This window comes from Podarcis pityusensis (assembly GCF_964106645.2).
Source record: "Podarcis pityusensis genome assembly, chromosome: 7".
Taxonomy (NCBI): domain Eukaryota; kingdom Metazoa; phylum Chordata; class Lepidosauria; order Squamata; family Lacertidae; genus Podarcis; species Podarcis pityusensis.
Window position 1 is genome coordinate 44,275,400 of NC_138031.1, and position 12,528 is coordinate 44,287,927.

Here is a 12,528-nt window from a genome sequence, read left to right on the forward strand (position 1 = left end):
CCAAGGACTTGTACCTCAGCCAGCCACTCTAAGCTCTTGGTTTATAGACGAGACATGACTGAGGCAAACTTCAGAGGCAAACCCAGCAATCCAACTCCTAGCTGTTGGGCTGTTTGACTCTTGGCTCCAGGCTTCTAAGAGAGCCTTTGGAGACAATGAGAAGTTTGGCTGCTAGAAGTGAGCGGCAGCCAAGGGGCAAGAGGAAGGAGGTGCAACACAGGCAGTGCTGCTGATGATGAACGGCGATCAGTTTCCAGCATTGGCTGATAATATCATCAACCTATGCTCATGTAAGATGCTCTGAAATGTAAGATTTCCAGCCAGCAACATGCTTACAGAGTGCTGCTGCCTGCCTCTGCTGTCAGTAAGGTCACCATCCAGTCACTGCATGGTGATGGCAGACATTGACTACCCTCTGGCTCTCTAGTCTAGGTAAGGAGCATTGTGTATGAGAGGCAAGTCAGGTCCCCCTATGGCAGAGAAAATACAAACTCAGCTGTGAGATTGGCTTGGGGTTTGTTTGTTTGTTTGTTTGTTTGTTTGTTTGATTGATTAAATTTGTATACAGCCCTTTATCCATAGATCTCAGGGCAGTCCACAGCATGAAAATACAAGATTAAAAACACAAAAGACATAATAAAAACAAGAACAAGAACCAAACCAAACCAAACCAAACAACAATTCCCCCTTCTCTCCAGAGGTTTCTCGTTCCTTTGAATAGTTGGAGCAAACCTGGGTTTGAAATAAAAGTACTGAAATTCTGTGATTTGGGTTTGGCAGCTGTGCATCTAAGATTTGCTCTGGTCTTTTAAAATACAGTGGTACCTCGGGTTACAGATGCTTCAGATTACACGCACTTCAGGTTGCAGACTCCGCTAACCCAGAAATAGTACCTCAGGTTAAGAACTTTGCTTCAGGATGAGAACAGAAATCGGGTGGCAGCAGGAGGCCCCATTAGCTAAAGTGGTACCTCAGGTTAAGAACAGTTTCAGGTTAAGAACGGACCTCCGGAATGAATTAAGTGCTTAACCCAAGGTACCACTGTAATGTAACAAACCCCAAACCCTCAGGAAAAGAAGATCTAAATGTAACACAGCTCAACACACGGTGGGACTCGTTCTCACAGAAGGCAGTAATGACCACCAACTTAGATGGCTTGAAAAGAGGATCAGACAAATTCTTGAAGGATAAGGCTATTGAAGGCCCATGATGGCTATGCTTTGACTCCACAGTCGGAGGCAGCAACGTTTTTGAATAGCAGTTGCTGGAAAACCCAGGAGGGCAGAGGGCTCTTATGCTCAGTTTCTTTTTGCAGGTTTCTCGCAGGCACCTGGTTGACCATTGTGAAGCATAGGATGTTGGACCAGATGGGTCATTGGCTTGAGCCAGCAGGCTCTTCTTGTGTTCTTACATCCGAAAGAGCGCTCGTAACTTTGGGGGGAAATAATCCCCTATTCTGCTCTGGGTACTCGAAGCCACACCGCATCCAAGATACACACTCCCCTTCCAACTTAGCTACTTCAGCTTTTCTTTGGCACAGCTATCTCCTCTTCCCAGATGGAAGCTCATTAATCTTCAGGTACTTTCCACATTTCCTGACTTTCTCGTTCTTTTCCCCTTTCTTTCGGGTTTATAAAATTATGCATGGCATCTCTTTCCGCATCCTATCATTCTCTGATGAATTTCCCTAACTCTCCTTTTTTTCACTGCTCTGAAAGAGAGGGAGGGAAGGGAAGAGTGCTGAGACTTCAAAGCATGTCAAAAGACCAGGGCAGAGAAAGACGCCCATCCTGCCTTCACACACCCCTGTGCAATCTGCGGCATGTTTTTATTTAGAGTACCATAATGAAAGCATCCGTGTTATTGGGGTGGGGTGGGCATTAATAATTGATAAGCCCATCTCTTGCCCGTCTGCTTTCCCTCTCCTATTTATGAGAGTGAGAGAGGAATACAGGCCGTCCAATATTGCAGGCACTACATCAGCCGTATGCTAAATTCAATAGAGCAGAGGAGTCCTCTTCTTTCTTGCAGCCTAATCAGATAATCAGAGGTTTTGTCACAGTCTTCTGCCGCCTGGTACAAAGTTATCCTGGCTGATGATGTGACACTCTATCTCTGGCAAATTTAGCAGGACGACTGTTTGCATGTTGGAAGTTTACTTTAATTGGGTATCTTGAGATTTACAAAGGGGAAAGTAATATTCTCTGCGCACCAGTGAGAGCCTACGTGTACTCGCCACCCCCAATATTTTAAGCAAAGGCTAATTTCCTAGGTTCCCCTCCTCTCTCGCTTTCTTTCTCGGTTTTCCCCAGTGATGGTGGCCTGCCAGAAGCAATACAAATTGACTCCATATTTAGAAATGAAACAATTTCTGCAGCCTGTGTATTATGCAAAAGCGTCATCCGTCCAAGTGCTTTTTTCGTGCAAACTGGAGGATAAGGAAGCAAATTGTGTTTTGAAAGAACATCATGAATTGTATTGGGATGGAAACAGTTTCCTTGCCCTTTCTGTTAACCTTTATGATAGCAAATAGGTCATTTGACATGCCGTTCACAGTAAACAGTGGGAGTTGAAGGGGGGATGATAGCCAGAGAGTAATTTACAGGCTATATATATGTATTATATATATAATGTCCTTCATACAAAGCATCCCAAACCAGCTTACAGCAGAAATCAATCACCATAAACTAAAGGGGGGATAAGAAGGTCACCCAAAATAGGTGGGTAATATGAACAATGGGGGAATTCTAATGCTGTCTGTCTCAAATTTTATTTAGTTTGGGACCCATCTGAAAGACTTGCTGGTATCAGGTCATGTTTAACAGTTGCCCCCCAAAGGCCAACACTACAGCTGATTAAGAAAGAAGCATGGATACAACTTCTCAATCTGTTCAACCAACACAATTACAGTGGTACCTTGGATTAAGAGCTTGAAATATACTCAGAGTCGCAAAGTGATTTCATGCTCTTTATTCAGCTCATAGTGGTGAGGAGGAATGAATGAAAGTCCCCTCTAAGTATCTGCTTTATATACATTATTTACACAATGGGCTGCACATGATTGGCTAATTCTGGAATTCTACTGTAAGCCAATCAGGTTGTGGATTCACTTATATCTGGAGCATGATTGGGTGGTTCCTGCCAACCAATCAGACTGCTGCATTCTGAATCCTATTGTTCTAGGACCAATCAGACTGCTGCAATTTGGATCCTATTGTTCTAGGACCAATCAGACTGCTGCAGTTTGGATCCTATTCAACTCAATACATAACACCCCTCCCCTCTAAGTTCCAGTCCTGCCCGGGAGGTCTTATTCATAGTCCTCGAGGTACGCCGGCGGCCTACGTGTGCGTTGCGGCCTGTGGTGTTCCCTAGTCCGGGGTTCAGGTTCTGGCTCGTGTTCCAAGGATGCTGGCTGTGATGGGCCTGTTTGGTCTGGCGCAACCGGCTCGCTCAGTCGTGGTTCTGGTTCCGGTGTCCTTTCGGCCTCGCGGGTCCTCTCTGTATTTACTGATTCTGCCTCTCCTGCTGGCCCCTTCTGCTCTATGGGCCTCACTGCCCCTCTGTTCCCTTGGGATTCCTCTGACCTTTCCTCCTCCTGGTTTTCTCCTGGGAATCGTCGCCGTATCTGGTCGCAGTGGCGGCGCCAGCATTGCCCCCCATCCGCTAGCACCTCGTACGACACGGGGCCAGTGACCCTGGTGACTGTGGCGGGTACCCATGCTGGGCCTGCCCCAAAATTCTTTGCGTACACTGGGTCCTGGGCCTCGAAGGTCCAGGGGTTCCTGCCTTCCCCCACCACTACCTCATCCTGAGCTCTATCGGGGTGAAGGCGGTCCAATCTGATTGCAAGGCGCCGACCCATTAGTAGTTCAGCGGGGCTCCGGCCAGTCGTTGAACTGGGGGTGCTGTGCTGTGCTAGGAGGAATGTGGCAAGGCGGTACTCCCAATCCCCTTGCGTCATGCGGCGAAGGGTGTCCTTGGTGGTCCGCATCATGCGTTCTGCTTGGCCATTGGTGGCAGGGTGGAATGGCACCGAACGGATGTGGCGGATGGCGTTCTGCACTGTGAAGGTTTGGAATTCTCCTGACGTGAATGCAGTCCCATTGTCTGAGACGAGAGTGTCAGGGAGCCCGTGGATTGCAAACAGCCTGCGTAGTACCCAGATGGCTGCTGATGTAGAAGTAGACGGTACCAATGCGACTTCCAGCCATTTGGTGTAGGAGTCCACCACTATGAAGAATGTTTTCCCCTGAAAGGGGCCAGCGAAGTCCACATGCAGGCGTGACCATGGTGCTCGGGCGGACTCCCAGGACTGGACTGGGGCCCTTGGGGGATCTGGGCGGGATTCTTGGCAGGCCTGGCAGTGTTTGACCCAGGCCTCTATCTCTCCGTCGATCCCCGGCCACCACACATAACTCCTGGCCAGGGCCTTCATTCTTACTACCCCTGGGTGTGTCTCGTGTAGGGCTGTGAGGACCCTTTTGCGGAGGAGCTGGGGAACAACGACCCTGCTTCCCCATAACAGGCACCCCTTGTGGGCCGACAGTTCATGTTTGCGGGTTGTGTAGCCAGCGAATTCTGGCCCAGGGCTGCTGCTGGGCCATCCCCTCCACACCCAGTCCCAGGACCCAGGAGATGACCCTATCTTTCTTGGAATGGTGTGCAACTTCTTATGCCTGAATGGGGCAGTCGGGAAGCAGCTCCAGGCTCATAACCTCTTGTGCAGGTGCTGGGTCGGGGCCTGTTTCCGGTAGTGGTAGCCTGCTGAGGGTGTCCGCATGGCCCATCGCCTTCCCCGGGCGGTGAATCAGTGCATACTGGTAGCTGGCAAGGAAAACTGACCACCTGAGGACGCGAGGAGACAGCACTTGGGGGGTCTGCTTTTCGGGGGCAAACAAGCCAAGCAACGGCTTGTGGTCGGTCACCACGGTGAAGGGCCGCCCGTACAAGAAATCATGGAATTTTTTTACTCCCTTCACGATTGCCAGCCCCTCCTTGTCTATTTGCGAGTAGTTCCGCTCGGTTGCGTTGAGTGTCTGGGAAAAGTATGCTACCGGTACCTCTCTTCCATCCAGGAGTTGGTGTCCCAGGACAGCGCCAATGCCATGGGGCGAGGCGTCGCATGCTAGCACCACCGGCAGCCTCTCGTCGAAGTGTGCCAAGACCGAGTTTGAGACAAGCAAGTCCTTAACTGCCTGGAATGCAGCCTCCTGGCGCTGGCCCCACACCCAAGGGGCCCACTTGTCCAGGAGTCTGTGTAGGGGCTCCGCTACCGCCGCCTTATGGGGAAGGAAGGAATGGTAAAAGTTCAATAGTCCCAAGAAGGCCTGAAGTTCAGTCTTGCTCTTGGGCGCTGGGGCATCACAAATGGCCCGTACCTTGTCCCCAGTCGGGTGGACCCCTTCTGCATCCACCATAAATCCCAGAAAGTCCACCTGAGGCACGCCTAGTAGACATTTTTCCCGCTTCACCTTGAGACCCGCTGTCTGGAAACAGTGCAGAACAGTGCGGAGGCGGTCCTCAAACTTCTCTGGTGTGGGCCCGGCAATCAACACATCATCGAAGAAGGGGGTGACGCCAGGAATCCCTTTAAGGAGCGAGTCCATTAGATTCTGGAATATGCCTGGTGCCACACTGACACCGAATTGCAGCCGCTTTACCCTGAACGCTCCTCTGTGCATCACAATCGTCTGTGCCTCTGCTGTGGCCTCATCTACTGGCAGCTGTTGATATGCTTGGGCCAAGTCCAGCTTGCCAAAAATTTTCGACCCAGCCAGGGTGGCAAGGACATGGCTGACCACTGGCACTGGGTATGCATGGGCCGTGAGGGCCTTGTTTATGGTACATTTGTAGTCTGCGCAGATGCGGACCGAACCATTAGGCTTGACGGGTGTGATGATTGGGGTTTCCCAGGGGGCATTAGGCACCGGCTCCAACACTCCTTGCTCCACGAGCCGGTCCAATTCCTCGTCTATACAGGGTTTCAGGGCGAACGGGACCCGGCGGGCCTTGAACCTGACCGGTCGTACTGTGGGGTCAAGCTGTAGAGCAATGGGGGGGCCCGTATACTGTCCCAATTTCCCATCGAAAACCCCTGGAAATTCCTTGCATATGGCGTCCACGTCCACTTGTAAGGTAGTGTGGTTCACCCCGGTGATGGCTAGCCCCAATGGTCCAAACCATGCCAATCCCAGTAAGCTAATGTAGGGGCCCTTGACCACAAGCAAGTCCAGTTGCCGCGTCCGCCCTCGGTATTGCACCCTGAAGGTCCCCACCCCCATTGTGGGGACCTTACGTTTCTGGAAGTCCCGGAGGGTGAATGGGGCCGGCCTGAGTTTGGGACCCACAGTAGGACACAGTTTCCTTAAGGTCCTTGCTGAGATTATGGATAGAGTTGAACCCGTGTCAAGCTCCATGCGGCATGGGGCCCCCTCTATCTGTACCTCTGCATAAATTTTCTCTATGTTGGGGTGGGGCAACTGGTATACCTGGAAGTCCGTGAGCTCCGTCGAGTTGCCTTGGTGCGTTGGGCCCCGGGATCTGGGGCTCTTGGATTGGTCATCTGATGCCTGGCGTCGGGTGGGCCGAGCTCGACACACCCGGGCGATGTGTCCCGCTTTTCTGCACTGCCTGCACTCTGCATTGCGGAAACGGCAGGTCCTCCTCTCGTGACTTTCCCCGCAGCTTGCGCAGTTCCCTCCTTCTCGTCGAGGCAGCTGTGGTATGTGGGCTGCTTGAGTGCGCTGCTGTACTCGGTGCACCTCCTCCCTGTCAGAACCTGAGTCGTCGGTGAGGTCTTCGTGGTGGACCCTCGGTTGGGATGGCAGGCTCGGCCGTGCCTCTTGCGTCAACCTCTCGGCAGCTTCCGTTGCCAGGGCCTCCTCCAGAGCGACCTGGAACGTTAGGTCCTTCTAAGCGTAGAGGCGTCGTTGCAGCTTCTCATCCTTCAGGCCACCGACGAGGCGGTCCCGAAGCATGTTCTCCAGCTCTGAGAAGTTGCAGAACCGGGCGGCTTGGCGGAGAGAGGTCACAAACCCAGTTATGGTTTCCCCAGGGGCTTGCCGCTTTGCGTGGAAGGCATTTCGACGAGCCACCACTGAGGGCTGTGGCGAAAAGTGCCCCTTCAGCTGTTCCATTATTGTTCTGTATGGAACAGTAGCGACGTCTTCAGGTGCAAGGAGAGCCCGGGCGATTTCAAACGTCTCCTCTCCGCAGATGCTGAAGAATATCGCCCTCTTCTTGGCGTCTTCTTCATCGGTGACCCCTTTGGCTTCTAGGAGGAAGGTGAAACGGGAGGCGTACGCTTCCCAGTCTCCAGATGCTGGGTTGAACGACGAGAAGCTGCTGTCGGTTGCCATTCTGAGTTCCTTGTGTCCCGGAGCTGAAGCCTGGATACACGGTGTGAGGCAGCGGTGCGGCAGGTGGCGGTGCTGCGGTGCTGTGTGTGGCAGTCAGCTCAGCGAGATCCCACCTTCGTCGCCAGTGAAATATACTCAGAGTCGCAAAGTGATTTCATGCTCTTTATTCAGCTCATAGTGGTGAGGAGGAATGAATGAAAGTCCCCTCTAAGTATCTGCTTTATATACATTATTTACACAATGGGCTGCACATGATTGGCTAATTCTGGAATTCTACTGTAAGCCAATCAGGTTGTGGATTCACTTATATCTGGAGCATGATTGGGTGGTTCCTGCCAACCAATCAGACTGCTGCATTGTTCTAGGACCAATCAGACTGCTGCATTCTGAATCCTATTGTTCTAGGACCAATCAGACTGCTGCAATTTGGATCCTATTGTTCTAGGACCAATCAGACTGCTGCAGTTTGGATCCTATTCAACTCAGTACATAACAGAGCTTAACTTGTTCTGAAGGTCCATTCTTAACCTGAAACTGTTCTTAACCTGGTACTATTTTAGCTAATGGGGCCTCCCACTGCCGCCATGCTGCCACCGCACGATTTCTGTTCTCATCCTGAAGCAAAGTTCTTAACTCGAGGTACTATTTCTGGGTTAGCGGAGTCTGTAACCTGAAGCATCTGTAACCAGAAGTGTCTGTAACCCAAGGTACCACTGTACTCTACTTTACTTCCTCGCTACAACTTCTTATGGAAATAAATCAAGAGTTTGCCAGTTGGTGGGATGAGGACATTTTGGGGGATGGTAATGGTTCACATTGGCAGGGGTTCATTTTATTAATTTTCCATACCTAGAGCTTTTCTCTTTAGGCTTTAGCAAACCAGGCTACAGTATTTCTCTGCTTCTTTTCATGTTTATCTTCTGACATGCTTTCCCTTATGAGTAAACACTAAGCCTCCCACACTGGAAAAACACTTCACTAATCTGGTATTGGGGTCAGAAACACACCAGTCATGCCACTGTTTTTAAAATAGGCACTCAATGTAGTTGACTATGAATTCAATTTAATGTAAAAAAAAAAGTGGATTGCTGTTTACAGTACAGGAATACAAATATATCAGGCAGGTAGCTGAGATCTATAATGAGTCCAGTGCTGATTTTTATGTGGGGTTTTATAGGCTAATGATATATATCTATTTTCCCCCTGTATAAAAATCTCCTGGAGCTATGAACAAAAAATCAATACTGAAGGGTTAATACCTCCTTAGCTTAACTGCTGCATGAGCATAAGGCAGTTTTCTTGTTAAATGTGTGCTTTCGCCATGTTTGGGGATAATTTAGACATCTAATGCCTTGAACGTGCCAAGTTTCATGTTCTTCTATTTATTTCTATTAGGGTCAAATAGATACCTATAGCAACGTTGTGCAATTTAATCTCGCTGCTTTGCTGTAGAAAAACATATCATATATTTACTTGTTAACCCGTGTAAACATTTACATAAACGTATGTATGATTTCAGGGCAGTGCTTTCCTCATAAGAAAGAAAGAAATTGGATTCTGGTCTAGCTGCATTGTAATGTGGACATTGTTATAGCGATACTTCCAATTTTACCTGCGCTGATAACCATGTGATTAAAAACTGTTTTTTCTTGTCTGGTTGACTGTTCTTCACTCCTCACACCTAGCTAAATTACATGAATTTTTGCCATCACAAGAATTCAGCCTGACTGACAATGAACTTTGGTTTCTTACTACCAAAGTGGCATGTTGTGATATCCATGCACACACTTTGCTGTCATCATGGATCAGGAGCAGGAGACTTTTAATCTCAGGGTTGTGGGTTCAAGCTCCACGCTGGGCAAAAGATTCCTGCATTGCAGTGGGTTGGACTAGTTGAACTACTTGACTACTGTGGTTCCTTCCAACTCTACAATTCTATGTTTCTATTATCTTGCCAAAAGGGCCACACTTCTCTATGGGAGTTTAAATAGTTGGCAAGTTTTCAATTACATTTTCCAAGTGGGGATATGTTTGGCATGAACTTTGTATAACGTAAGTGAAATACCACAGTGAAATCTCTCTCTCTCTCTCTCTCTCTCTCTCTCTCTCTCTCTCTCTCTCTCTGTGTGTGTGTGTCTGTACACACACAGCCTCCAACACATCATGCTTCCGGATTATTCAGCAAAAACTGTGGAACTGAATGTCTGAAATGTCAGACATCTGAAAATTTGGCCACATACTAAATTAAGTTGTAACAGTGGATTCTTGTCACCAGTAACTATTCACTGTCACCCTGCATTCTTGATCCCCAATTTACTTCTGTCCTAGAGGCATTTTTCTTCTTAGTCTACACAATTCTCCCCAGTGAAATCTACATGACATCTACACATTTTCAACAGCATCTTTAATAACATTTAACATGCTCATTAAGCATCTCCCTTCTGTTACATGGGACATTCCACTGGACATCCCAACTATATAGGATAACATGTACATAGAAATGGCTCAAGACATTTTGCTTCTAGGGACAGAGCATCAGTTGGTATTCCCCATCTACCCTCGTCAAAGTACATAGTACCATAGACCAACCAGGTGATTTTGGTACATGAGGCAGAAAATCTCAGAAGCACTTCTCCACACTCTGTGACAGTAAAAATATAATAACAATAAATTAAATAACCAATACATTGCTGCCATTTCATGACATCCAAAATTAGCTGCCTGAGGTCACCTCCTCATTCTGCCTAATGTTAGAGCTGGCCCTGCCTGAGCACCAATGTATGTATCACTAAGCACACAGAGTTGCTGGCTGTTGTCCCCATAGGTGGTATTCAGCATTTACTCAGAGTAGCCCTATTGAAATGAATGGTTCTACTCTGTGTAAAACTGAATTGAATAATACTGCCCTTTTATTTATTGGACTTGTGTCCTGCTCTTCCTTCAGAAACAGCAGAGTTGCTCTGTACAGCTCAGAAAAGTTAGGCAAGTGTGGCTTCTATCAGCGTTGAAAACAGAACACCTTTTCAAACCAGGTACTAGCAATTTACATTTAATATATGTATACATGCAAAAAGAACTAAGCAAAGCCATGTATGACCTGAAAGAATAGCACTCCTTAGATTTTAAATATTGATAAAGCAAACTGAATAGGCAGAATCAGGATAAACAGCGCTGAATAAAATATCTGCAAAATTGCTTTTAATCTTTTAAGTCTGCTACTGACAAACTTAAATGATGTAGAACTACTAGGGGAAACATGGTTGGCACTTCATTCAAGGCTTTTGCTTAGATTGTGCCACTCTTTCTTTTAGCACTCAAGTTCTTATACTGGGCTGAGAAGTATGTCACTAAGCAGAACATAATCATCGCCTGAATTGCAGGGCACCATTCAGACTACAAACAATTCTGGGGCAAAAAAGAGAGTAAAAAGACAAACTTGTTTCACAGAATAAATTAAATTTCCCAGCTAATAATGGGAATACAGTAATAACTTTGTGAAAGCTAAGGAACATTTTGAATACTTGGCAGAACAGATTAGAATGTTCCCCAAAGGACCTACTTTTTCAGGGGGAAGAGAATCATCCGTACCTTTAAGGGTAGTCGAGCTTCTAATCTCAGCCTTTAATATGGCTGTGCTACTTTTATCTGCTGGTAGCTAATGAAAGGGTGCCGAGTGCCTCCATCTAATTCAAGTGCTGTACAGCGTCACTTCAAGGCCTTCTGAAATGAGCACACCTATTCTTATTTGGAAGACTATAATATAGTAGATACAAAAGACTGAGATTTAGCCAGATAGCCACTTGGCCCTGGTGACCTGAGAGGCACTGCAGGTTGGTTCCAGCCAAATTATTTGGACTCCAAACTCCTATCAGCCCCAGACAGCATGAGCATGATCAGGGGTGATGACATTTATAATCCGAAACCTTTTGAGTGTGTCAGTTGGGATACAACCGTCCTAGAGGAGACCCTGGGGCTGTATTTATCCTGATAGTAAAAAAAATAAATCGGGGTGCATTTTTTAAAAAACAACAACACCCCATTTGTGTCACTGCCTATATTTTTCCCTATCATATGACAATATCAGGGCTGTCCCAATACATTTTGCTCTCTGAGGCAAAGCAGCAAATGGCAACCCACCTGCCTCCAAGTCAAGGTTCCCATTGTACCAAAGGCCTGCCAAGCAATTGTGTCCCTTGAGGCAGAAAATCTCACAAGAGCCTTGCCTCTTCCCTGGCAGTTAAAGTACCAACAATAAAAATATTAAGTAACTATCCATTTGCCGCCTTTCGATGGCATCTAAACTCTTTAGGTAATAACTTCACTCTGCCTAATGGTAGGGCCAGCCTCAGATTATACTTTAAGGAGTTCTACCCTCTCTTAACAACTGGCTCTGGTCCTTACAGGAATCACTTAATAAGAAACTCTGGCTGGGGTTGTTCCTAGGATTGCATCTGCTCAGCAAGGCTGTTGGTCTTTGTGTTCATTTTGCCTCGTCTCTGACCAATTTGGCTGTTTCAGTGGCATCAGGTTACTGAGCAGTACTCTGTCTGCTGCTGACTACCTACTGGGGCTGGAAAGAAAACATTGCTAATGGAACCAAACCTTCCTTCTTCCTGCCTGAGAGCCCACCAACCTTTCCAGACACTGGCCTCTAACTTTACCTCCATGTAGTCACTTATGGTGTGAGATGAGCCAGCCAAGGCAGAGGCAATGTGCTTTGGGGGTCTTGGTATAGGAGGAATCCTCCTTCATTTCAAGGTAAATGGGATATTCTATGAGTGTTTGAGCCCACAGTATGTAGCCCATATTTGTCCCATTGTGAGCCAATAGAGAGTCTCTGCACTTTGATCAGGCTTTCCAACATGGTGCTTGTTGGTGAGTCAGCCTTATGTTGACTAAAGCCAATGAAGGAAAACATTGTAAGCCATGACAGCAGAGAAAATGCTGGCTAGGGGAATGCTGAATGAAATCTATTGAAAGGGCTTCATTGTGAAAAGGTGGAGGGTTTTGTTCAGCTGGCTACAATTCCTGGCTAATTAATGTGATGTGCCATTCCTGGCTGGTAGTCCTCTTAGTCTTTAGCTGGAGTTTTGTTAAGAACAGATGTTGAAATATACTCAGAGTCGCAAAGTGATTTCATGCTCTTTATTCAGCTCATAGTGGTGAG